Here is a 26,448-nt window from a genome sequence, read left to right as displayed (position 1 = left end):
GCTTCCCAAATTGATATTTGCATTTTAAAACATTTTAAATCAATGTTAGAGATAAAGACACAAATCATGTCCTAGAGCTTGGTAATGTACTCAAAATAGTGAATTATGTATGACAGACTTTATTCTCAAATCTCACAAGGTACTTCCTTTATCTGAAGTTAGCCCTTTTCAGGTGTCTCTTCCATGTCATCTTGCTCTAAGATAAAAAGGAGCACCTTTGATTCTAGTCAAACCCTGATCCTGACTTCTCTTTCTGGTCTTGATCTTTGTCTGCAGCTGTAAAAGGAATATGTTGAATGATGCTTTTAACACAGAATTCTTGCCATTCTCAGTTTTCATAGTCCTAAGAACACAAATGAAATAACAGAGTAACCTAAATTTTATGGGAATGAATCACCTGTGTTTAGTCTCTCTCTCTCTCTCTCTCTCTCTCTCTCTCTCTCTCTCTCTCTCTCTCTGTGTGTGTTAATATTCTAGGAAGAATATAATGACAATGAATGCATTTCTGAGCAAAATTAAACAATAGAGTTGGCACAATATGTCCAACAGTCTCTATGGCAACCTCTCTTGACTGTGTGTGCATATCATTTACTCATCCTGGTAACTCATATTTTAAAATACAAATGGTTTTACATTCATGATCATGCATCTGTGATCATCAGTTATTTTTCTCTGTGGTGACTCTCTACTATTGTTTCTGCTCAGGGATCTTATAAAAGCTGTGGAGGAGGTAGGTGGAGAAGACACAGGAGATGGATGACTCATTTTAACCTTTTCTGGAACAAACAGCTTGATTATTTTAGGGGGAAAAATGACTTTAATATCTGCTTCCTCCCACCACCTGTAATTTCTCGGTGAAATTACAGTGCCCCTTAGCAATGACCTTACCCTTCAACCACCGCTGTCAGGCTAGGGCTACTTTTCAAGTGCTGTGTAGGCTTGACAGTGCTTTGCATTTAAGTAATTCTGGGGAAAACTTTTGGTAGAGAGGCTCAATTGTTTCCTCCTTGTTGGAGACAATTCTTTGAGAATCTCATTTGCTGATATCTCATCGTGAGAGTTTAAGAATCACTACAGATCATCTTTATTAGCCTCATTAAACTAGATAGGCATACAAACCATAATGTGGCAAACCTGAGGCTTCTTGACATCATAGCTTAGACAGTCAGCTTAGATAGTTCAGACCACCACATCTTCAGGGCATATGCATTTGATAAAGCCCTTTCTCTCCATGACTTTCCATTAGTTTTCACCACGGTGTTAAAAATGTATCAATATTCCCTGGTGAGTTTTCCAGTATCATGGATGTGTCATCTCTCCTGTGAGCTGTGACAACAACAATGATAAGATAAGAAGGATCCACAGAAGGCAGGAATCCCTCTGTGACCCATGGGCTACTGTAAGGATGTCATCTTGGTCAAAGGAAGCATTTTGTTCTGCTCATGCATGGCTGAAGATCCAGGGTTGAATGAGTGATTTGAACTGTTGTTCTTTGCTTATTATACCAGAACAACCTACACAAAAATGATAGTGACTCTTCAAAATTATGTTGAAAAAATAATGCTTTTTTTAGAGGCAGGGTCATGCCGGGGATGTAGCTCAGTAGTAGAGTGCTTGCCCAGCAGGTATGAGGCTGTAGGTTCAATCCTTAGCACTGAAAAAAAGAAAAAGTTTAAGTATCAGGGTCTTGCTAAGTTTTGAAGGCTAACCTTGAACTTGAGATCCTCCTGCCTCAGGCCCCTGAGTTGCTGGGATTACAGGCATGTGCCACTGAGCCCAGCTGACACTGGGGTTGAATGCCCATCATAGCTTTCTTCTCACAAAGAAACCCTAGGATTCTCCATCTCATCCTTCCCAAAACAGGACAATTGGTCTTTCATCTGACTCAAAAGCTAGCAGAGTTTTTTTTTCCTCAGAGACAAAGAGCTATGGTTGCTAAAGCATTCAAAAACAAATAATAATCTATATAAGACTCTTCCTGTGGTTTGAGAGTTCACTGCCATCTGTCTACGTGTATTTTCTCTTGCTCCTGAAATTCTGGTACCATGCCCATGGTCAAAGCAACTAACTCCTATGGCTATTAGAATTTCTTCATTTCTTTACTGCTTTTCACACTTGCTTTCTGCTTTTCATGTTGCTATTGAGTAAACTCAGCTTCTTGTTCATAGCAATTATCAGTTTTTCTTCCCACTTTCCCCACTTTGGGGCTGGGGATCCAAGCCAGGGGCTCATAATTGCTAAACAGTTGTTTTAACACTGAGCTACATCCCCAGCCCCAGTAGGAAATCTCATAGTGAGAAGCAATAGGAGGTTTTGATTCTCAGGAAATATAACCCAATTATCTCTTTTGTTCTGACATATTTTTCCTTGTCCTTGTTACTGTAGTTATACCCAGAGAAGTAATATTTGGTTTTGCATGAGTAAAAATCCCTGTGTTTCCCACCAAAGGTAGTTCATAAGTTCATAGTTGCCTTTTTTTTTTTTTTTGGTACTGGGGATTGAACCCAAGGGCTGATAACCACTGAACCACATCTCCAGCCCTTTTTAAAAAAAATTTAGTTGTATATGGGCACAGTAATACCTTTATTTTGTTTAATTAATTTGTTTATGTGGTGCTGAGGATCGAACCCAGTGCCTTACGCATGCCAGGCAAGCACTCTACCTCTGTGCCACAACCCCAGCCCCATCTCCAGCCCTTTTTAATATTTTATTTAGAGACAGGGTCTCACTGAGTTGCTTAGCACCTCACTTTTGCTGAGGCTGGCTTTGAACTCATGATTTCCCTGCCTCAGCCTCCTGTGCCACTGGGATTACAGGTGTATGCCACCGTGCCCAGTTCACAGTTGCCTATTTTAACAGATAATAGGTAATATGTACTGCATAGTCCTTTCCTTAGACCTTGAAAATAATTTTTAGCTTTTGTTCTGCTATACTGTTATTACCTGTTGCTTTTTTGGAAGCACAGCAAAATAACTTGCTACTCTTTTAAAAGTCATAAACACTTTTTAAAAAATGTTCATTTTATTACCAAAAAATGCCCTAACACATGCAATAAAGCTTGTGAAATGGCTGGGTGTCGCGACCCCTCGCCGGCAAGGGAAAACACGACACAGGATTCTTCTTTCAGCAGTTTATTCAGGCCTTGTTTCATGTATCATCTTCTAGCGGCCCCCCACCGAGCGCCCAAGCATAGCCTAATAAAGCCTCCCGCATACCAATCTTAAGCCGCCACGTGGATCTTTCTCATAGGGTGGTCAGGGATTGCACGCCAATTCTCCATAAAAGGAGTTGTTTATCACAGGCCACAGTGGAAGCCGGCGCCATCTTCTAATGGCGGCCACGGTCTATTGGAACGGCTCACCACAGCTGGGGACAGTTTTAGGCACATAAAGGGTATCTTTGTTTGTTAGTAAAATGCTAGAATGTGGTACCTACAACACAATCATATTGTGACATACTTTCTTAATTGTGAAACGAAGTTTAAATTATATTCCAATTTAATGTTATATGGGATTCTTTCAAATTATTTGAAAAACTAATAATTCATTTAATACAAGTGGTGCCATTTGATGAATTACATCATCAGTCTACCAGATCTCTATCTTCCCTTTACCAAATAGCAGAACTTCCTATAGAATCTGGTAGACCAAGATAGGCCTTTCCTATGAGCAGTAGTGACAAAGTTTTTTAAATATGTGAATTGGTGGTATTTTTTGTGTACTTTTTTTTTCAGTACTGGGAATTGAATCCAGGGGCCATTTATCATTGAGCTACATCCCCAGCCCTTTTTAAAAAAATATTTTGAGACAGGGTTTCACTAAGTTGCTTAAAGCCTCTCTAAATTGCTGAAGCTGGCCTCGAACTTGTGATCCCCCTGCCTCAGACTCCTAAGTTGCTGGAATTTTTTTGTGTACTTTCAATAAAAAGTTAAAAGATTAGTTGGATGATTTTTTTGAAAGTTGTTTTTGTTTTTTAATATGTATTTTGCTTCAGAGAATGATTTAGTGATTTCCTATGAAATGCCGAGTCTGTCTGCTCTGAGAGGTAGCAAGAAGCCACTAAGGAAAATCAGGGAGGGAGAGGACCCATTAGGAGGTTATAGCCCTTGTTTTCTGAGCTTTGAGCAAATGTGCAGTGAATATTATTTATGTCATTGGTATTAAAGTGCAGTTATAGCATTTTTATAAATGGTTGGCTTTTTGAACATTTGGGTTTCATTGAATAATACAGCCTTCCCTGGTATCCCTGGGGGGTTGGTCTAGGACACCTGTAGATACCAAAATCTTAGATACTCAAATCTCTTATATAAAATGATGTAATATTTGCATAGAACCCACACAATATGCCCACATACTTCATTTTAAAATATATTTTTCAACAGTTACACAAGTTTATTCAGAACAAAATTGCAGGGGTTCCCAGTGGTGACTGAGACCCCCCCTCCCATATACTTTAAATTATTATTAATTTTTTTAGACTTTTATTTTTTATTTTTTTATATCTTTGTTTTTATTTATTTACTTTTGTATATGGTGCTGAGGATCAAACCCAGTGCCTCACGCATGTGAGGTGAGCACTCAGCCACTGAGCTACAACCCCAGCCCATACTTTATTTATAGATTACTTATAATAACTGATAAAATGTAAAAGCCCCATAAATAGTTGTTATACAGTATTGTTTAGGGAATAATGGAAAAAAAATGTCTGTCCATGTTCAATGTAGACAGTTTTATTTTTTCCCACATATTTTTCTCTCACAGTTGATTGGATCCCTGAATGTAGAACCTATGGCTACTGATGGTAACTGCATATTAAAATGGTTTGATTTCCAAGTTTGATCCATTTAAAATATATAATAAGCATCTTATAGATAAATAAATATACCTCCTCCCTCTTTTGGGGGGTGGTGATACCAGAGATTGAACCTAGGGTGCTTAACAACTGAGCCACACCCTCAGCCTTTTTTGTATTTTATTTAGAAACAGGGTCTTGCTAAATTGCTTAGAGCTTTATTAAGTTGCTGAGGCTGGCTTTGAGCTTGTGATCCTTCTTTCTCAGCCTCCTGAGACATTGGGATTACAGACGTGCACTACCAGGCCTGAACCCCTCCCCCCCTCCTCCACACACACACATTTTTGACACTATAGGGTGATATTGAAATGTTCCATAGTGGCTCTTCTTTTTACTTACCTGTAACAGTGTAAGCACTAATTCACAGTTACATATTTAAGTAGCAATGGGAATATGTTCAGAATGAGTCTTCCCTTTGACATTTTATATTATATAAACACTATGGAATGAATCCATTGCTGTTGCCATCACCATATGTTTTGTTCATCACTTATGTTTTTTTCTGTTAGTTTGTACATAGCAGAGCAAGCACTGGAGTTAAGACAGCTGGCTTGAATCCCAGCTTACTAACCACATGGTGCTTAAAACATAGCAGCGGGCATAGGGCCACATATGCCCATTCTCTGAAGTTGGATATGATAATTACATTTATTTGCCTTTTTTCCCCTGGGATTGAACTCAGGGGCTGTTTAACCACTGAGCAACATCCCCAGCCCTTTTTAATATTTTATTTAGAGACAGGATCTTGCTGAATTGCTTAGGGCCTTGTTAAGTTGCTGAGGCTGGCTTTGAACTCATGATCCTCCTGCCTCAGTCTCCCTAGCAGCTGGGATTACAGGTGTGTACCGCTGCACCTGGCCTAACTCAAAATACTGAGACTAACTATGTTTATTATGTAAATAACTATAAGTTACTTTATAACTTTGGTGAAATTATAAGTTTGATAAATGTATATAATCAAAACCTTCCATTTAATGGTGGCATATACCTGTAATCCCAGAGACTTAGGGGCTCAGGTGGGTGGATGTTAAATTCAAAGCCAGCCTCAGCAACTCAGCAAGGTCCTAAGCAACTCAGCAAGACCATCTCTAAATAAAAAATAAAAAGGGCTTGGGATGGGCTGGGGTTGTAGTTCAGTGGTAGAGCACTTGCCTAGCACATGCGAGACCCTGGGTTCAATCCTCAGCACCACATAAAAATAAATAAATTAAATTAAAGGTATTATGTCCATGTATGACTAAAAAGTATTTTAAAAAAGAATTTAAAAAAAGGGGCTTGAGATATGGCTTAGTGTTTAAGTGCCCCTGATTTCAATTCCTGGTATCAAAAAAAAAAAAAAAAAAAAAAAAAAAAAAAGAAAAGAAAAGAAAAAAACCCTTTCATTCACATTGGGTATAGTGAAGCATGTCTCTATTTCCAGAAGCAAGAGGATTACAAGTTCAAGACCAGACTGGGCAATGTAGGAAGACCCTATCTCAAAATCAAAAGAGCTGGTAATGTAGCTCAGTGGTATAGCTCTTGCAAGGCCTTGGGTTCAATCCCCAGTAGTACAAAGACACACACACTCATGAAGAAAACTTAGAGATAAATAAGCTTTTGTCCTCTTACTAATCCCCCTCCACTGAGTTGGTATTACTCCAGTGGTATGTAAGTAGTCTACCACTGAGCTACATCCCCAGCCGTCAGTCTGTCAAAAAGATATTTGAACATGCAAGTGGAAGGGGTGGGGTGACCTCAAACATCAGAACAGACATTGAGTGCAAAAAGGTGGCCACCCACAAAAGAGAAGCCATGACAAACACTGGTACAGTGGCATATAGGCAGACAGTGCCCTACATCTGTGCATACCAAGGGACGGGCACACCATTCATTGCACCCCCAAACTACCAGTGCTATAGAATAATATTGGCCATGTTACCAGAGCACTCACTATAGTAACATTTTTAGGGAATACATTTTACATGAGCATGAAAATTTTCATCTATTGGCCTGCTTTCAGATTTTGTTTAATGCAACAATATGTTTTAACTTTGGAAAGGAGAAAATAATGGTAAACTAGAGACTGAGCACATAGTTTTTACTTTGGGTGTAGGTGTTTGCTCACAGTTCCTTCCACAACAAGCCTGACTTTTATTTATTTATGTTTTTGGTACTGGGGCATCTAACCACTGGGCCACATCCCCAGCCCTTTTTAAATATTTTATTTAGAGACAGGGTCTCACTGAGTTGCTGAGGCTGGCTTTGAACTCGAGATCCTCCTGCCTCAGCCTCCCAAGCTGCTGGGATTATAGGCATGTGCCACCACATCTGGCAAGCCCAACTTTCGATGGAAGAAAGGACATTGTGAGTCCCAACCCACGAATGAGATATTGGATAAATCACCTTACAGTTCAGCATCTCCATTTCGTGACATGTAAGGCTGTGCAGGACATTTGATTTAGGTTGTTATTGGCTTAGTTAATCTCCAAATACCCTTTTCACTGTAAAATGCCTGTGATCAGGGGTTGGATATGTTGTTCAATGGTAGAGTACTTGCATAGTGTGCAAAGTCCTGGGTTCCATCCCTAGCACCTCAAAAAAAAAATGTCTGCATTCGTGGGTCATACACATGCACAAATTTCTTTTTTTTTAATTTTTTTTTTAGTTGTAGATGGACACAATACTCCATTTCATCCACCCATTCTTATGTGGTGCTGAGGATTGAACCCAGTGCCCCATACCCATGAGGCAAGAGCTCCACCACTGAGCCACAATCCCAGCCCACAAATTTCTTTATTATTTTATTATTGTTTTAATTTTATTTGTTCTGTTTAGATATACATGACAGTAGAGTGCATTTTAACATATTATACATACATGGAGTATGACTTCCCAGTCTTGTGGTTTTACATGATGTGGAGTTACGAGGCTACGGGTATAGTTCAGTGGTAGAGCACTTACCTAGCACATGTGAGGCACTGGATTTGATCCCTAGCACCACATAAAAATAAATAAAATAAAGGTATCTAAAAAAAGATGTGGAATTACACTGGTTGTGTATTCAAATATGAACATAGAACAGTAATATCAATTCATTCTACTGTCTTTCCTATTCCCTTCTTCCCTCCCTTCCCTGCATAAATTTATTTACATTGGATTTCTTCTAGGAAATTTACAGTTATGTTTTCTTGTCTTCTCTCTTATAATACCTTAAATTTTACTCCCAGTGGGTTCCTGACCACTAACACAGTGCAGGGTTCCATCCCTCTTGGGTGTTGACACATTAAGGCAATTCTATATAGGAGGCTGATGTAGGAAACTGTAAGATAAGGTGACATTGGAAAGATGTTTCATCAAAATGCCAAAGCATGCAAAAGCATATCCTCCCTCGCATTTACGCACATTGATGTCAAGTGGTCAAGCAGTTCCTAAGCAACCGTGTGGAGGCAGTTGCTAGGCTGGCTCGTCACATGTCCACTGATTTAGTTGGAAAAGAAACCCTGAGCTCAAATACATTCAGATAGTTTATTGCTTAAAGGGACAGTAAGAATAAGGCCATCATGATGTCAGTTCCCATGTGCCGCAGTCTGGCTGGGCACAATCAGGAGCCACTTGTCAAAAGAAACTAACTTTATTTTTAGAACCACACACACCAAACAAAAATAGCCTCTCAGGTAAAACCCTCAGAGCCTCAACTGCCACCACCGGCTTTCCACAAGCCTCTCTCTCCCACACAAGCTTCTCTCCACCTCCCACAATCCTCCTGCTCTTGAGGCCGATTGGCTGGGTCACGTGGGCGGAGCCAAAAAAGTCCCCCAATGAGCAGCTCCGTGGTCTGAAAGGGCAGGGAAACAGCCCAATGAGCATCACCGCAGAGGAGCCAATCAGCTAGATGTTGCTGGGGCCGCTGTGAGCCAATCATCAGCCAGCAGCTGGAAGTTTGCTGGCAGCTGGAAGTTTGCTGGGGCCCCTTTGGCTGTGGCTCTCAACATCTCCCCCTCTCTGTTTAAACAACAAGCATGTGGCTTAGGGACCGTGCCTGTTAGGCAGTCCAATTCAACATATGGTCCTTACCCGTCATCGGATGAACTGACCTCTAGGCGTCAGCCTCCTGTCTTAGGTTGGTACCATTGCAATTGGATCATACCCGTCACTGACTACCGGTCCAGCATACAGCCATACTTGTGGATAGGCCTTTGCACCTGTGGGGGGGTGAGGTTCTTTGCCTCACCTCTGTTGGCCCCCAAATTTTAGACCATCACTAGTAGAGGAGGATGCAAAATGCCATGACATTAAGCCAATTGAGGGCTCCTTTGAAAAATTGTACCACCGGTGACATCATCAGCAAAAATACCCCAACACTACCACAAGTCGCTGCACCAACAGATAGTTCACAATGCATACAGGTGAGCTCACAATGTGTCCAGGCAAGTTCTGCAAGCAGTTCAGTGATGGCTATTGTAGAAGCTGTAGATTGGTTTTATCTTTGACTTCACCAGCACTGGGATGAAGATAGGAATTCTGGCAATAATGGCTAAAGAAAAAATTATGTAACATTCCAGAAGGCACTAAAAGAAAACAATTTTCTTAACAATTTACATTGTCTTCACCGGCACTGGGATGAAGATAGGAATTCTGGCAATAATGGCTAAAGAAAAAATTATGTAACACTACAGAAGTCACTAAAAGAAAACAATTTTCTTAACAATTTACATTATCTTTAAGAGAATTATTAAATATAATGAAAAGGAAAGGTGAAAGTAAACAAACAGATCTGTTAACCTTCTTTTTTGTTTACATATTAAAACAATCCTCAACAGTTGTTTACCCAATTTAAATTAAACCATATAAATCAAGTGAAAAAAAATATTTGGATCCATTTTATCATGAGCGCTCATCATATATGATATATGGACATACGTACATTCAAACATATAACACAAAACACAAGTGTGCACACATAATATAATACATACAACACATAACATTATAGTAAAGGCCTTATAACTTTTTACAGGTGAAATCTCCATTGCAATGTTTAAAAACTCTATAGTCAAAAAATAGAACTGATCAGCAAAACATTAACCTAGGTCTGTATGAGCTCAAAAAACAAAATAGAACTTCATGATATGGCAAAGGGCAATAATAAAATAGATATTGAAAAAAGCATCCTGGTTCTGTTGCAGATGTAAGAATAGCCAAACTGGAGTTTTGGATATCAGTTGTTATGGATTTGAGCCAAATCATCTTCTTTTTGGTCTGTAGAAATCGCTTTAGTTAATCTTTCTGGAATCCAAATCGGCTGCTGTTCTCCCTGTGGAAACACATAAACAGACCCCCGACTCCAGACAATCACTGGGTCAGGACCTTGGTTAATCTCTCTGGAATCCAAATCGGCTGCTGTTCTCCCTGTGGAAACACACAAACAGACCCTCGACTCCAGACAATTACTGGGTCAGGACCTTTCCATTGTCCTGTTAGAATATCCTTCCAAAGTACCTTGGGCTTATGTACATTTTTTGGACACATATGCCTTTCCGCAGCACTAAGTCCTGATGAATCCAAATTTAAAAAGTTTAGAGTAAAAAGGGTTATTTTAAGTTTATCTTTGGGGAATATATACCCCTTCCCAATTCCTTCTTTTTGCTTTAATAAGTACATTTTAATAGTTTGATGAGCTCTTTCAACTATGCCTTGTCCCTGTGGATTGTATGGGATTCCTGTTATATGAGTAATGCCAAATGTTGAGCAAAATTGTTTAAAAGAGGTAGAAGTATAACCAGGGGCATTATCTGTTTTTAACTGTTTTGGAACACCCACAGTGGCAAAATTTTGTAAGCAATGAGCTATAACATCTTTAGTTTTTTCTCCGGCATGAAGGGAGCCCATAAAAATTCCAGAAGAAGTATCAACTGTAACATGCAAATATTTTAATTTTCCAAATTCTGGCAAGTGTGTGACGTCCATCTGCCAAATATGGTTAGGTATCAATCCTCTAGGATTGACTCCAAGATTAACTTGTGGTAAAAAGGTCACACAATTTTGACATTGTTTTATTATTTGTCTAGCTTGTTCCTTAGTTATTTTAAAACGCTTTTGTAAAGTATTAGCATTGACATGGAACTTTTTATGAAAATTTATAACTTCTTCTAGTGTAGAGAAAATATGTATGTCATGTGTAGTTTTATCTGCTAAATCATTGCCCAAACTAAGGGCTCCAGGCAATCCTGTATGTGCCCTGATATGTCCTATAAAGAATGGATCTTTTCTGTCCCAGATTAGACTTTGTATAGTGGAAAGCAAAGAGAAAACAGTAGAAGAAGGGGAAATCTTACCAGCATCTTCAAGAGATACTACAGCATTAACTACATACTGACTATCAGAAAATAAATTAAATACAGAATCTTTAAACATCACAAATCTTGTAAAACTGCATTAAGCTCTACCTTTTGAGCTGATTGTTTGGGTACTAAAAATGTAAAAGTTTGATCAGGGGTAACTACTGCTGCTGTACCATTATTTGACCCATCAGTGAATATATTTGGAGCATTCATGATAGGTGTTTTTCTTGTCATTTTTGGAAAAATTACAGGATGCAATGACCAAAAAGACAATAAAGGATTAGATGGTAAGTGGTTATCAAATGAAACATTAGATTTGCACATGATTATTGCCCAAGTATTTAACTCATTAGCTAACTCATCAATTTGATTCATAGTATATGGAGTAATAATTTTATTGGGAGAAATTCCAAACACTCCCTTTGCTGCTTTTATTCCTTTGAGTATTAATTGTCCTACAGCCTCAGGATACCCAGTAAGAATAGTGTTAGGAGAATAAGATAAATGTATCCATAATAATGGACCTTCTTGCCAAAATACTCCCGTAGGAATATTTTTTGTTGGTAGTACAATAAATAATAAAGGCAAACTTATATCAATTCTATCCAAATGCATATTTTCCATATATGTTTCAATGATTTTTAATGCCTTTCTTGCTTCAGGCGTTAACATGCGGGGTGAATTTGGATCTGATGGACCTTTTAGGATATCAAATAAAGGTCCCAACTCTCCTGTTGGTATACCTAAATAAGGCCTTATCCAATTTATGTCTCCTAATAACTTTTGAAAGTCATTAAGTGATTTGAGTTGATCTACTCGTATTTGAATTTTTGGTGGACGGACCATGGTTGAGGATAATAGAACTCCTAAATAATTAATTGGAAAATTTAATTGTACTTTATCTATTGCTATCTCTAGATTATAATTTTTTAATAAGTTTGTAAGTGTGGCATAACATTCTAGCAATGTGTTTTTATCTTTGTGTGCTAATAATACATCATCCATATAGTGAAATATTTGTAGTTCAGGATTTTGATTTCTAAGTGGCTGGATTACTTTGTTAACATAAATTTGACACATAGTTGGGCTGTTAGCCATCCCTTGAGGGAGTACTTTCCATTCATATCTCTGATCAGGACCTTCATGATTCAGTGCAGGGATAGTAAATGCAAAACGTGGACTATCCTCAGGATGAATTGGAATTGAAAAAAAACAATCTTTAATATCTATAACTAAAACATACCAGGTGTTTGGCAAAGCAGACAACTGAGGAATCCCTGATTGAGCAGGTCCCATAATAACCATCTCATTATTAATGGCTCTTAAATCTTGCAATAATCTCCATTTACCAGATTTCTTTTTGATGACAAAAATGGGAGTATTATGGGGAGATACAGAAGGTTGTATATGTCCTTCTGCTAATTGTTGTTTGACCAGGTCATGGGCTGCTTGTATCTTTTCTTTAGTCAGGGGCCACTGAGGAACCCATACTGGTCTTTCTGATTTCCAAGTAATTTTGATTGTCTCAGTGGCCCTTTCTGAAAATCCAACCCATGTCTGTCTGTTCCTTGATCTATTTGTATTGGTGCTGCTATACCTTGTTCTTGTTTTTCTAATCTTTTTCCTTTCCTAAAACCTTGTCTAGTCATAATAGTGGGTGCATTTTGGTTGATGTTATTTGTTAATGTCAAACCTAATTGATCTAGGACATCTCGTCCCCATAAATTTACAGGAAGATGATCCAATACATATGGCTGTATAGTTCCTTCACATCCTTCAGGATCCTTCCAATCTAATACCATTGCACTTCTATGGGGATTAGTTGCCACTCCTAGGCCTCGAAGCGTTTGAGTGGCTTGTTGTAATGGCCAATGTTTTGGCCATTCTTGACGTGAGATGATGCTAAGGTCTGCACCTGTATCCAGTAGGCCATTAAATTCATGTCCTTGAATATTTAGTTTTAGCATGGGGCGAGAATCTAAATTTAAAGAAAGCATAGCCCAACCTACACCTGTGGAGCCTAATCCCTTGGAACCTCTTTCTACAGTACGACTGGAAAATTTATCATGTAGGCTGGGTATTATTAGTAACTGTGCTATTCTATCTCCTGGTGAAATTACTGATATACCCTTTGGAGAACTGGCTATAATTTTTATTTCACCTTCATAATCGGGATCAATTACCCCAGGACTTATCATAAGTCCTTTTAGAGTAGAAGAGCTGCGTCCCAATAATAAGCCTACTGTTCCTTTGGGAAGAGGTCCTTTCACCCCTGTGGGAATGATTTGAACTCCCATCTCTGGAGTTAGTACTGCTCTGGCGGAGGCGCAGATGTCCAACCCTGCGCTCCCTCTGGTTTGTCTGATGAGGGATCTGATGGACAATGTGTCCTGGGCACTACCCTGATGGGGTTGCTGGGTTCCTCCAGTGCTCCGTATATTTGTGGTTTTGGGCCCCGGAGCATTGGGCCCCCCTGTCCATTTTTTGGCAATGGAGCCCGATGCCTTTCTCCACAATATCGTGGATAAACACCTGGTCCTTGTTCGTTTTTTGATAATGGAGTACCCTCTATGGTGGTTTGAGAACGGCATTCATTAGCCCAATGTCTCCCTCTACGGCACCGTGGGCAAATACCTGGTATTCTACTCCTTTGATACCTAGTTTTGTTAAACCCTCCTCCAATGGGGCAATTCCTTTTAAAATGTCCTGTTTGTTCACAATTGTAGCATGTTCTTGGCCTGGCATCTAAAGCCTGTTTTACTGCAGCTGCCACAATTTGCCCTTGTTCATTAATGTCTCTGGCATCTAAAGCCTGTTTTACTGCAGCTGCCACGACTTGCTCTTGTTCATTAATGTCTCTACATAATTTAATATATGTGTTTAAATCTTCATGTTTCCATGGTCTAATGATATCTCTGCACCAACGATTCGCTTGCTCATAAGCCAGGTGTTTTAGTAATGGCATTGCTTGTTCTGTATTCCCAAAAACTCTGGTAGCTGTTTGAATAAGCCTATCTACAAATTCAGCATAAGGTTCATTAGCTCCTTGTATTACCTTAGATAATTGACCTTGTAAACCTCCATGTCCTTGTAAAGTCTTACATGCCTTAATTGCATCTGCAGCAATTTGTGCATATACGCCAGGATCATATGCAATTTGTTGCTGCTGATCCTCATAAGGTCCCTTTCGTAACAACATATCTAGATTTCTCTGAGGATAACCAGCTGCTGCATTTCGCCTAGCCGTCTCCTTGCAAAATTCCTCATTGGCAACCTTCCATAACAGGTATTGTCCTCCATTTAGCACAGCTTTACACATATTAGCCCAATCTGCTGGCGTCATGTTCAAGTTGTTAATGGATTTGACCATGCTTACAGTGAAGGGTGCTTGAGGACCATAGGTTGTTACAGCCTCTTTTAGCTGCTTCACTGTTTTGAAATTTAAAACTTGGTAAAATCGCTGCCCTCCTGCCTCAAATACAGGGCATGTTAATATTTGAGATCTTGTCTCAGGATCCCAACTATCAACTGCGGGGGTTGGGGGCCTCCCAGCATATGGAGGTGGCGCTGTTGGTTGGACACTTACGCCCTCTGGTGATAGAAAGGTGTTAGTAGCAGTCTCCTGTAGAGGTGGTGCTGTTGGTTGGACACTTACACCCTCTGGTGATAGAAAGGTGTTAGTAGCAGTCTCCTGTTGTAACTTTCCCCCTGATGGCTTTTTCTGTTTTACACTTTCTTTCTCTGTCTGACTAGCTTGAGATGCCTTCTCTTTTACTTGAATCTTTTCCTCTGTCTGACTAACTTGAGAGACCTTCTCTTTTACTTGAATCATTATGTCTTCTCCTTCCTCTACCATTGTCTGAACTGAAGGCTTTGGACTAAGCAAACAAGATACGAATGTCCACAATGGCAATGTGCCAACTGGCAGAGTCCCTGGGCTTTTCTTTTCTATTCTTTTTAAATCTTCACCATGATGGTTCCATTGTGATATATTTAACAACTCCTCCTTAAAAAGCCATGGGCTACATTTTTGTATTGTATCAACGTATGCCCTGACTGCTCTTGATTTTACTGGGATGCCTCCTTCCTCTAACAATTTACTTAACACTCTTTCAGTTTGTTTTTTACTAATTTCTGATCCCATATTTCTACTATAATACAACCCAACAAGATGACGCCAAACAAAACCGAGACAGAATGAAATAAAAAGGGAACAACAAAAAGTCATTATAGCCTTTCTATCCTCCTGACATGGGCATCCGTCCTTTCTCCCTATCTGTTCCTCAGACGTAAATAGTTTTTCCTCAGATGTGAGCGGTTTTTCTTCTGTCTCACTCATCTCCAGGGACAGGCAACTTAAAACAAAAGTGAAGCAAAATAAAAGAGGAATCTTAAAATGGCTACCCATCCTCTCGCCCTGCCCTCAGGGGCGAGCAGTTTCACTTACCCTCAGTCGCTCCCCGTGCGAGCCACCAAATGCCGCAGTCTGGCTGGGCACAATCAGGAGCCACTTGTCAAAAGAAACTAACTTTATTTTTAGAACCACACACTCCAAACAAAAATAGCCTCTCAGGAAAAACCCTCAGAGCCTCAACTGCCACCACCGGCTTTCCACAAGCCTCTCTCTCCCACACAAGCTTCTCTCCACCTCCCACAATCCTCCTGCTCTTGAGGCCGATTGGCTGGGTCACGTGGGCGGAGCCAAAAAAGTCCCCCAATGAGCACCTCGCCCAATGAGCATCACCGCAGAGGAGCCAATCAGCTAGATGTTGCTGGGGCCGAGGAGCCAATCAGCTAGATGTTGCTGGGGCCGCTGTGAGCCAATCATCAGCCAGCAGCTGGAAGTTTGCTGGCAGCTGGAAGTTTGCTGGGGCCCCTTTGGCTGTGGCTCTCAACACCCATGTCCCCAGTCCCACAGGATGACATTAAACTAGAGAAGCCAGGTTATGGACAGCACAGGTGGTGGGGTCACTCTGTCATTGTGTGCGTGTGTGTGTGTGTGTGTGTGTGTGTGTTGCTGGGGATCAGACTCAGGGCCTCCCAAACACTAAGCAAGTGCTCTACCACTTGGCTACATCCCCAGCTCTCAGTCTGTCATTGAAAGGCCAATCCTATAAACTACAGTCAAGCAGTTTTATAATACTTATGGAAGCCTGCAGCTGGGCTACAAACATAGTCAAAATAGAAAGTCTCATATCTCCCTAGAACCATGGAGGCCAGGAAGCTTGTCTTGCCTTGTTCTGGGAAAATAAATGTCAGGATGTTCTGCCATAACTCAAGTCAGATTTCAGTCAAGCCTTTCCCTACATGGGAAAATGTCCTATATGGAGATGTGCAAGTTTGCCATGGTGTCATGGAAGAGCTGTTCTCAACAACTGTAGCTTACAACCTTTTGTGGACCCAAGTGAGAATTCCTTTTTTTTTTTGGTACTGGGGATTGAACCCAGGGGTGCTTAACCACTGAGCCACATCCCTAGCAACACCCCCCCCCTTTTTTATTTTGAGACAAGATCTCACTAAATTGCCAAAACTGGATTTGAACTCACGAGTCTCCTGCCTAGGCCTCCTGATCCACTGGGATTACAGGTGTGAGCCACTGTGCCTGGCTCCCAGCTGAGAATTCTTTTTACCTTTTTTCTGGAGTACTGGGGATTGAACTCAGGGGCACTCAACCACTGAGCCACATCCCCAGCCCAATTTTGTATTTTGAGACAGGGTCCAGAGCCAGAGTAGCTAAGTATGTTGTTAAACCAGGTGCAATAATAGATACTGTTAATGGCATGAAACCTGCTCTGGCTGGCCAGCAGGAAGTTCAGTGTGATGTGATTGCCCATCACTACTCATAAAAGAGAGTTTAGACAGGTTTGTGTGTGGCAGGCAAGCCCAGAGCTGGCATTCACTTACAAAATGGCACCCTATTGGGGTACCAATTATAGCAGGACTATAACTTTTATATATATATATATATATATATATATATATATATATATATAAAATTATAACTATAATATAATAATATAGTAATAATTAATAACATTTTTATATATATGTATTTTTTTGGTACTGGAGATTGAACTCAAGGGCACTTAACCACTGAGCCACACCCCAGCCCCTTTTTCTATTTTATTTAGAGACAGGGTCTCCCTGAGTTACTTAGGGCCTTGCTAAGTTGCTGAGGCTGGCTTTGAACTCACAATCCTCCTGCCTCAGCCTCCTGAGCCACTGGGATTACAGGCATGTACCATTGCACCTGGCTATAAATATTATTTATTAAAACAGGAATAAACCAATTTTGTGTCCCCTATGAAAGCAAACCCTTTGAGTGAAGTTAAATAATTCCTGCAAAGTAGGTTGAAGAAGTATTTCTGGAAAGAACAATTTTGCTACTGCTATGGTCTGAATATTTGTGTCCTTCCCAAATTTATATGCTGAAATCCTAACCCTAAGGCAATGAAATTGGAAGGTGAGATGTTTTAGGAGATGATTAGGAATTAGTGTCCTTATAAAATAGGCTCAAGGAATATTGCTGACCCCTTCATGTGAGAACTCAGGGAGAAAGTGCCATATATGAACTGGGATGTGGCCTGCCACCAGACACAAAATATGCCAGTGCCTTAATCTTGGACTTTTCAGCCTTCAAAACTAAAAGTGAAAAATGTTGTTGTTTATAAGTACTCTGTGAAAGGTAATTTGTTGTGGCAGCCAGCATGAACCAAGAGCTGTCACAGCCAGAGCAGCTCCACCACTGTAGCTTGCTCAGGGCAAACTGGGTTTTGCTAATAGATTTGCAGAGACCTCAGTAGCAGCATCTGTTGACTTGGGGTCTAGGACACGGTTACCAAAGCATTCTGAGATGACAGGCCAGGCCAAGTGTCCTAAAGGCAAGCGCCAAGAAAGCCTGATGGTGCCTCCCGCTGTGTTACCATTCCAGCTTGCTTTCCTTTTGCCAAGTGATCAGCATAACTAGAGTCTGAAAGCAAACTTGTTTTCTAATCTTCCTCATACTTTCTCCATACTATGTCTAGATTTACCTTGAGGTGCCTCAGTAGTTAGTTTCTTTTCTTTCTTTTTTCTTTTTTTTTTTGGTACTGTAGATTGAACCCAGGGGCTCTTAACCACTGAGCCACACCCCCAGACCTTTTTATTTTTATTTTCCATTTTAAGACAAGGTCTTACTAAATTGCTTATGGTCTGGCTAAGTTACTGAGGCTGGCCTTGAACTTGCAATCCTCCTACCTCAGCCTCCTGAGTCGCTGAGATTATAGGCTTGTACCACCAAATCCAGATTCATTCCTCTCTCTCTCTCTCTCTCTCTCTCTCTCTCTCTCCTTCCTTCCTTCCTTCCTTCCTTCCTTCCTTCCTTCCTTCCTTCCTTCCTTCCTTTTTTTCTTGCAATATTGGGGATTGAATCCAGGGCCTCACACATGCCAGGCAAGCTAAAACCTAGCCCTAATGGTTTCTTCTTTGTATACCTGATGCTGTCTAGAACATCTCCCACCCCTTCACATTTGCACTGCTCTAGGGACCACTCAGCAGTAGTCACCTTGGACCTATGAGCACCATTGTCAATATTTGTGACTGCCCAGACTAGCAGAATAAGCAGGCAGGATGAGAAACACCAGTTGTGGTATGTGTGGAAGGGACAAATGTTGAGTGAAAAAGTGTGGTTTGAGTCTCTTTATAGATAGTCTGAGCCTTTTCTCCTGCCCCCAATTTCATAATTAAACACTTTATTTTTTATTATTTTGGAGAGAGCACTGGGGATTAAACCCAGGAATGCTTTACCACTGAACCACATCCCCAGAACACTTTTTTTTTTTTTTTTAATTTTGAGTCAGGGTCTTGCTAAGCACCTGAGGGTTTTGTTAATTTGCCCAGGCTGGCTTTGAATTTGTGATGCTCCTGCCTCTACCTCCTGAATTGCTGGGATTATAGGTATGTACCTCTACACCCAGTCTATTTTTTAATTAAAAAAATTTTTTTGGTACCAGGAATTGAACCAGGGGCACTTTACTTTTATTTAGAGATAGGGTCTCGCTGAATTACTTAGGGCCTCACTAAGTTGCTGAGACTGGCTTTGAACTCACAATCCTCATGCCTCAGCCTGCATAGCCACTGGGATTACGTGCCCAGCCATGAGTCTATTTTTTTTAATGGCATTTGTATCTGTGAGTGTATGGGGCATGAAATATTCAGTTGGGTAATTTTTGCTAAAAGGCAGCGCCATTTGGTTCTGATTGGATATGTTTCGAGAATCCAAAAATGGACCCTCATCCATGGATGCATCCTGGAATAGTTTGTCTCCACCTGCTGCGGGGACAGGGATTGGAGTATTACATCCTGAAAAGACACCTACTGTGATCAGTTTCTGGCAGATCTGAAGAGAAGAGGGACTTCAGGGCCTATTTGTTAGGTCCAACCAGCTTTATTGACCTGAGATGGGATATACACTTTGAACTTCTCTTTGCCACCCGACTGTGTAACTAGCAGTCTCAGGTGTCCTTGGGTTCTTGTACTGGAATCACAAGCCTTGTTTTGGGGCCCAGTCCTGCATGGTGGAGTGGTTACCACATTCTGTACAAGGCTGTGTCCAGGGCACCATGGCCCTTATCTGAGCAGTTTGTTAATGCTTATCCTGAAAACGCCCTAGGCCATGGGCATCCACACAAGTGACAAATGGGTGTGGATCTAGTACAATCTACCACCATAATGTTTGTCCAACGGAGACCAAGAGTTGGTCATCCAGTCAACATGCTATCAGGGTAGGTCTAGGACATGCCCTGCAGCCTGCAACTTTGCCCATGCAGTGCTTTAAAAAAAATTTAATTTTGAAATAATGATAAATTCACACAAAGCTGCAAAAACAAAATAGTACAGGGCTAGGGATGTGACTCAATATTAGAGCACTTGCCTGGCATGCATGAGGCCCTGGGTGTTCAAACCAGTCTCAGCAACTTAGTGAGAACCTAAGCAACTTAGCGAGACCCTGTCTCTAAATAGAAAAGGGGCTGGGGATATGGCTCAGTGGTTGAGTGCCCCTGAGTTCAAGCCCTTAATGAAAAAAAAAAAAAAAAGGATACTGACACTGGTATAATCCACCAATTGTATTCAGTTTTCACCAGTTTTACCTGCATGTGTGTGTGTGTGTGTGTGTGTGTGTGTGTGTGTGTGCGAGTGAAGTGCTATGTAATTTTGTTACATTTGTAGACTCATGTAACAACCCCTACAGTCAAGATTCAGAACTGTTCTTTGAGCACAAAGAGCCGGTGCTAACCCTTTTATGGTCCCGTTCCCTCCCTTTTGTCCCCTTGGCAACCACTAATCCTATCTCCATCTCTATAATTGTGTTATTTCAAAAATGTTACATAAATGGAATCACACCATATGAGATCTTTTGAGATTGGCCTTTTCTTCTACCCAGCATAATTCCTTTGAGATACCACTAAGCTGTTGAATTATCAATAGTTCTCTCCTTTTCATTGCTACTCTGTAAAAACGGATATATCACTGTTTGTTTATTTAACCACTCACTGAAGACATCCTGGCTAATTCCAATTTGGAGCTATTATGAGTAAAGCTGCTAAGACCATCAGTAGACAGGTTTCTGTGTAAATATAAATTTTCATTTCTCTGGGACAAATGCCCAGGAATGCAATGCTGGGTAAATGGTAGTTATATGTTTAGTTTTATAAAAAAACTGCTAAAGTATTTTCTCCTACTCTGTAGTTTGTCTTTTCTTTCTCTTTAAAGAGTCTCTTTTCAAGGCAAACATTTGTAGTTTGGATGAAGTGCAGTTAATTAAATTTTCCTCTGTGCTTTCCAATGTGCTTTTTGTGTTATGTATAAAAAATCAATGTGTAGCCTGAGATTCTTAAATATTTTTCCTGTTTTCTTTCTTTTCTTTGGGGGTGGCAGGGGTGGTGCTGGGGATTGAACCCAGAGGTGCTTAACCACCAAGCCACATCTCCAGCCCTTTTTATGTTTTATTTGGAGACAATGTCTTGCTAAATTGCTAAGGCTGGCCTCAAACCTATCTCAACCTCTCAAATTGCTGGGATTACAGGCAGGTGCAACCATGCCCAGCTCTTCTGATTTCTTTAAAAATTTTTAATGTGTTAGGGCTGGGGTAGGTAGAGTGCTTGCTTAGCATGTATGGGGTTCTAAGTTCCATCTCCAGCACTGCAAAATTTTTTTAAGTGTTACATTTTATATTTAAGTCTATGGTTCATTCTGGTTAATTTTTGTATAAGGTATGAGATTTAGGTTATGGTTAATCTTGGAAACCTGTGGATGTCCAATTGCTCAGCACCATTTGCTGAAAAAGCTATCCTTCCTCCGTTGAATTGTTTTTGCTCCTTTGTCAAAAATCAGTTGGGCATATTCACATGGGGATCTCTCTGGGTTCTAGACTATTCCATTGATCCGTGTGTCTGTCTTTCTGCTAGTCCACATTGTTTGGTTCCTGGAGCTATCTACTAAGCCCTAAGGTCAAGAAGTATGATTCCTCCCATTTTTTTCTTTTTCAAAATTGTTTTAGCCCAGGCATGGTGGTGCATGCCTGTAATCACAGTGGCTCAGGAAGCTGAGGCAAGAGGATAACAAGTTCAAAGCCAGCCTTAACAACTTAGTGAGACACTGTCACAAAATAAAAAAAATAAAAAGGGTTGGGGATATGGTTGAGTGGAAAAGCACCCCTAGGTTCAATCCCCAGTACCAAAAAAAATATTTTAGCTATTTCAGATCTTTGCCTTTTCATATAAATTTTAGAAAAAGCTTGTCTAGATCTATGAGAACTTGTCTGATACTTCTATTGTAATTACATTAACCCTAAATATTAGTTTGGATAGAATTTTGTTTTTAAATTAAATTAAATTTATATTTATTTATTTATTTACCACGTGGAGTCTTCCAATCCAAGAACATGATATATCTCTCCATTTATCTGATATCCTCTGATTTATATCATCAATATTTTGTCAATAATAGCATACAGGCTCTGTACATTTTTTTTTAGTACTAGGGATTGAATCCAGAGATGCTCTACCACTGAACTATGCCCTCAGCCCTTTTTATTTTTTATTTTGAGATAGGGTCTTGCTCAGTTGCTTAGGGCTTCACTTAGTTACCAAGACTGGCCTTGAGCTTGTGATTCTCACATCTTAGATTCCCAAGTAGCTGGGATTTCAGACACGCATGTGCCACTGCATGGATCTTCCTGTACATATTTTGTTAGTTGTATCCCTAAGTATTTCAACATCTTTGGAGCAATTGTATATGATATTGTGAGGGTTTTTTTCTTTTTGTTTTTTGCCTTTTTTGTTTTGGTGCTGAGGATCAATCATAGGATCTTGTACGTGCTAAGCATGTCTCTACCACTGACCACTGGGCTGTACCCCCAGCCCCTGGTATTGTGTTTTAAATTTGATTGTCAGTATATAGAAATACTATTTTGTGTGTGTGTGTGTGTGTGTGTGTGAGAGAGAGAGAGAGAGAGAGAGAGAGAGAGAGAGAGAGAGAGAGAGAGAGTGTTCCAGTAAAACTTTATTTACAAAAACAGGCAGTGATCCATATTTGGCCATAGGCCATGGATCCCTTCTCTAGGAGAACATAAAAGTGGATATACTTAGGATTTCTTCTCAAAGGCAGTTTTCTGTTTTTATTAAATGGACAAAAAATACTGAAAAATTTTTTTCCATTTGAAAAAAATTTCTAGTATATTGTTCTCTTTAGTACTATTATGGTTTCTTTTAGTCCAAAGTACATAGTACATAGGCTAATGCATATTTCTATGGCTAAGCATATCAATTTGTATCAATTCTGAATATATATATATATACATATATATATATATATATATATATATATATATTAGGGTGGACACAATACCTTTATTTTATTTTTATATGGTGCTGGGGATCAAACCCAGTGCCTCACCCATGCTAGGTGAGTGCTCTACTATTTGAGCTACAACCCCAGCCCCTGAATCCTTTTTATATGCATCCTTATCAAATGAAATAATCCAATACTTTTCCCCTGGATGAAGCATTTAGACAAAAGATTTCTCATGGCCAAAAATGCAAGCAGCCTGCCTGTCTCTTTGTCATACATAAGTCCTTTTGTATCTTCTTATGCCTCAGTTCTTTCATGTATTTATTTTTTTTGCAGTGTTGGTGCTGGGGATTTAACCCAGGGCATAATTTATGTTGTGCAAGTACTGTATCACTGAGCTACATCCCCAGTCATTTTTATTTTATTTTTGAGACAGGGTCTTGCTAAGTTGCAAAGGCTGGCCTCAAACTTGAGATTCTCTGCCTCAGCCTCCCAGCAACTGGGATTACAGGAGTGTACCACTGAGATCAGCTTTTGTTACTGATTTCTAATTTGATTTCACATGATCAGGCAATTTATGATTTCAATTCTTCTAAATTTGCAGGGATTTGTCTTATGCCCAGGTAATGGTATATCTTGGTGAATGTTCCATGGGCACTCAAAAAGAACATATATTTGTTGTTATTGGATCTCATGTCCTATAAATGTCAATTAGATCCTGTTGATTGATGGTATTGTTCAATTCTTTATCATTGCTGTATTTCTCTTTAGTAGTTCTCTTAGTGCTGAGGAGGGGGGTTGATGGCTTTTGTTAGAAATGTGAATTTGTCTACTTCTTGCATTCCAATCAGTTTTTGCTGCTTCTTTTTTTTCTTTTTTTGAGATAGGGTCTTACTATGTTGCACAGTCTAGATTTGAACTCCACAGTCCAAGTGGTCCTCCTTTCTCAGCTTCCTGGATTCATGTCTTTTGAAGCATTTTGTTTCATGCAAGCACATTTAGGATTGCCATGTCTTCTTAGTGGATTGATTTTCTTTGTCACTGCGGGTTGATTTGTTCTGAAGTCTGCCTTTAAAATTTATGTTGCATGGTACATTTTTTCCATCGTTTTATTTTTAGCCTACCTATGTCATTATATTTGAAGAGAATTTATTTGTGTATGGTGCTGGGAATAAAAACCAAGGGGCTCAGGCATGCAAGGCAAATGCTCTACCACTGAGCTTCACCCTAGTTGAAGTGAATATCTTAGAGATAGCATATAGTTGGTTGTCTTACTCTGTCAATCTCTTATAATTGTTTATCAGGACCATATATATTTAATTAGTGATATGTTTGGGCTTCTGTCTGCTCATGTTTTTCTCTATGTCATTTAAGTTGGGTAATTTCTACTGTTCTGTTCTTTTTTTTTTTTTTTTTGGTTGGGAGGTACTGGGGATTGAAGTCAGGGGCACCCACCACTGAGCCACATCCCCAGCCCTATTTTGTATTTTATTTTTAAATTTTTTTAATATTTAAATTTTAGGTGTAGATGGACACAACACAATGCCTTTATTTTTATGTGGTGCTGAGGATCAAACCCGGATCCCGCCCGTGCTAGGCAAGCACTCTACTGCTGAGCCACAATCCCAGCCCCTATTTTGTATTTTATTTAGAGACAGGGTTTCACTGAGTTGCTTAGGGCCTCACTAAGTTGCTTAGGTTGGCTTTGAACTCGTGATCCCCCTGCCTCAGCCTCCTGAGCTGCTGGGATTACAGACATGCTCCACTGCACTGGCTACTGTTCTGGTTTCAAGGTCACTTTTCTTCTGTCATATTTGTTCTGCCATTGTTTTTCACAAAATTTACATTTCTATATTTTTCAGTTGTATAATTTCCATTTGGTTCTTTTTTATATCTTCCACTTGGTGACATTTTCTTTTTTTAATATTTATTCTTAAGTTTTAGGTGGACACAATTTCTTTATTTTACATTTATGTGGTACTGAGGATCAAACCCAGTGCCTCATGTATGCTAGGCGAGCACTCTACCACTGAGCCACAACCCCAGCCCACATGGTGACATTTTCTATTTCTCTTTTCCAGTTTGAAATGCTTTTATAATGACACTTTGAAATCTTTGTCAGATAACTCCAGAATCTGATTTGTTTTGATATTGGCTTCTTATTATCTTTTTTTCATGTGCATTGTGACTTTTCTGGTTTGGAGTATTTTTTTAATGGGTTTGGGTGTCACAAGCTTTTTTAAAAATATTTTTTAGTTGTCGGGCTGGGATTGTGGCTCAGTGGTAGAGCGCTTGCCTAGCATGTGTGGGTTCGATTCTCAGCACCACATAAAAATAAATAAAGGGCCACCAACAACTAATAAAATATTTAAAAAATATTTTTTTAGTTGTCAATGTACTTTTATGTTCCCCAGCCCTTTTTATTTTTTAATTTTCAGACAAGATCTTACTAAGTTTCCCAGGCTGGCCTTGAACTTGCAACAGCCTTGCTGGGATTATAGGCATGTGTCATCATGCCTGGCACTATTTTTTTTGTTTGTTTGTTTTTTTCAATGCTGGAGATTGAATCCAAGGCCTTGAGTATATTAGGCAAGTGCTCTACCATTGAAATATACCTCCAGCCCAGAGGGTTTTTTTAAGTTGTAGATGGACACAATACCTTTATTTTACTTATTTATTTATTTAAACATTTTTTTAATGGGTTTGGGTGCCACAAGCTTTTTTAAAAATATTTTTTAGTTGTCAATGGACCTTTATTTTTATTATTACTTTTTTAAATATTTATTTTTTTAGTTGTAGTTGGACACAATATCTTTATTTGTTTATTTGTTTATTTATATGTGGTGCTGAGGATTGAACCCAGGGCCTCGCATGTGCTAGGCCAGCATTCTACTGCTGAGCCACAAGCCCAGCCCCCATCACCTTTATTTTTATCTATTTATATGCAGTGCTAAGAATTGAACCCAGTGTCTCCCACATGTTAGGCAAGTGCTTTACCACTGAGCCACAACACCAGCCCCTATTTTATTTATTTTTATGTGGTGTTGAGGATCAAATCCAGTGCTTCCTGTGTGCTAGACAAGTGCTTTACCACTAAGCCACAACCCTAGCCCCCCAGAGTTTTTTTTTTTTTTTTAAAGCACTTCCTGGGCTGGGAGTGTAGTTCATTGGTAGAGTGCCTGCCTAGCATGCACTAGACCTTAGGTTAAATATCCAGCACCATAAAAATAAAAATAAAATAAAGCAATCCAACTCTATTAGGTTTTTGTTTAAATCAATGATCTTTTTTTTTTTTTTTTTTTTTTGGTACCAGGGATTGAACTCAGAGACATTGATCACTGAGCCACATCCCCAGCCCTATTTTGTATTTTGTTTTATTTTTTTCTATTTTGTATTTTATTTAGAGACAGGGGGGTCTCACTGAGCTGCAGAGCACCTTTTTTCTGCT

Source organism: Marmota monax, unplaced genomic scaffold (assembly GCF_021218885.2).
Source record: "Marmota monax isolate L192 unplaced genomic scaffold, Marmota_monax_Labrador192_F-V1.1 WCK01_AAM20220418_F8-fsc00225, whole genome shotgun sequence".
Taxonomy (NCBI): Eukaryota; Metazoa; Chordata; class Mammalia; order Rodentia; family Sciuridae; genus Marmota; species Marmota monax.
Note: the sequence above shows the minus strand (reverse complement) of the source record.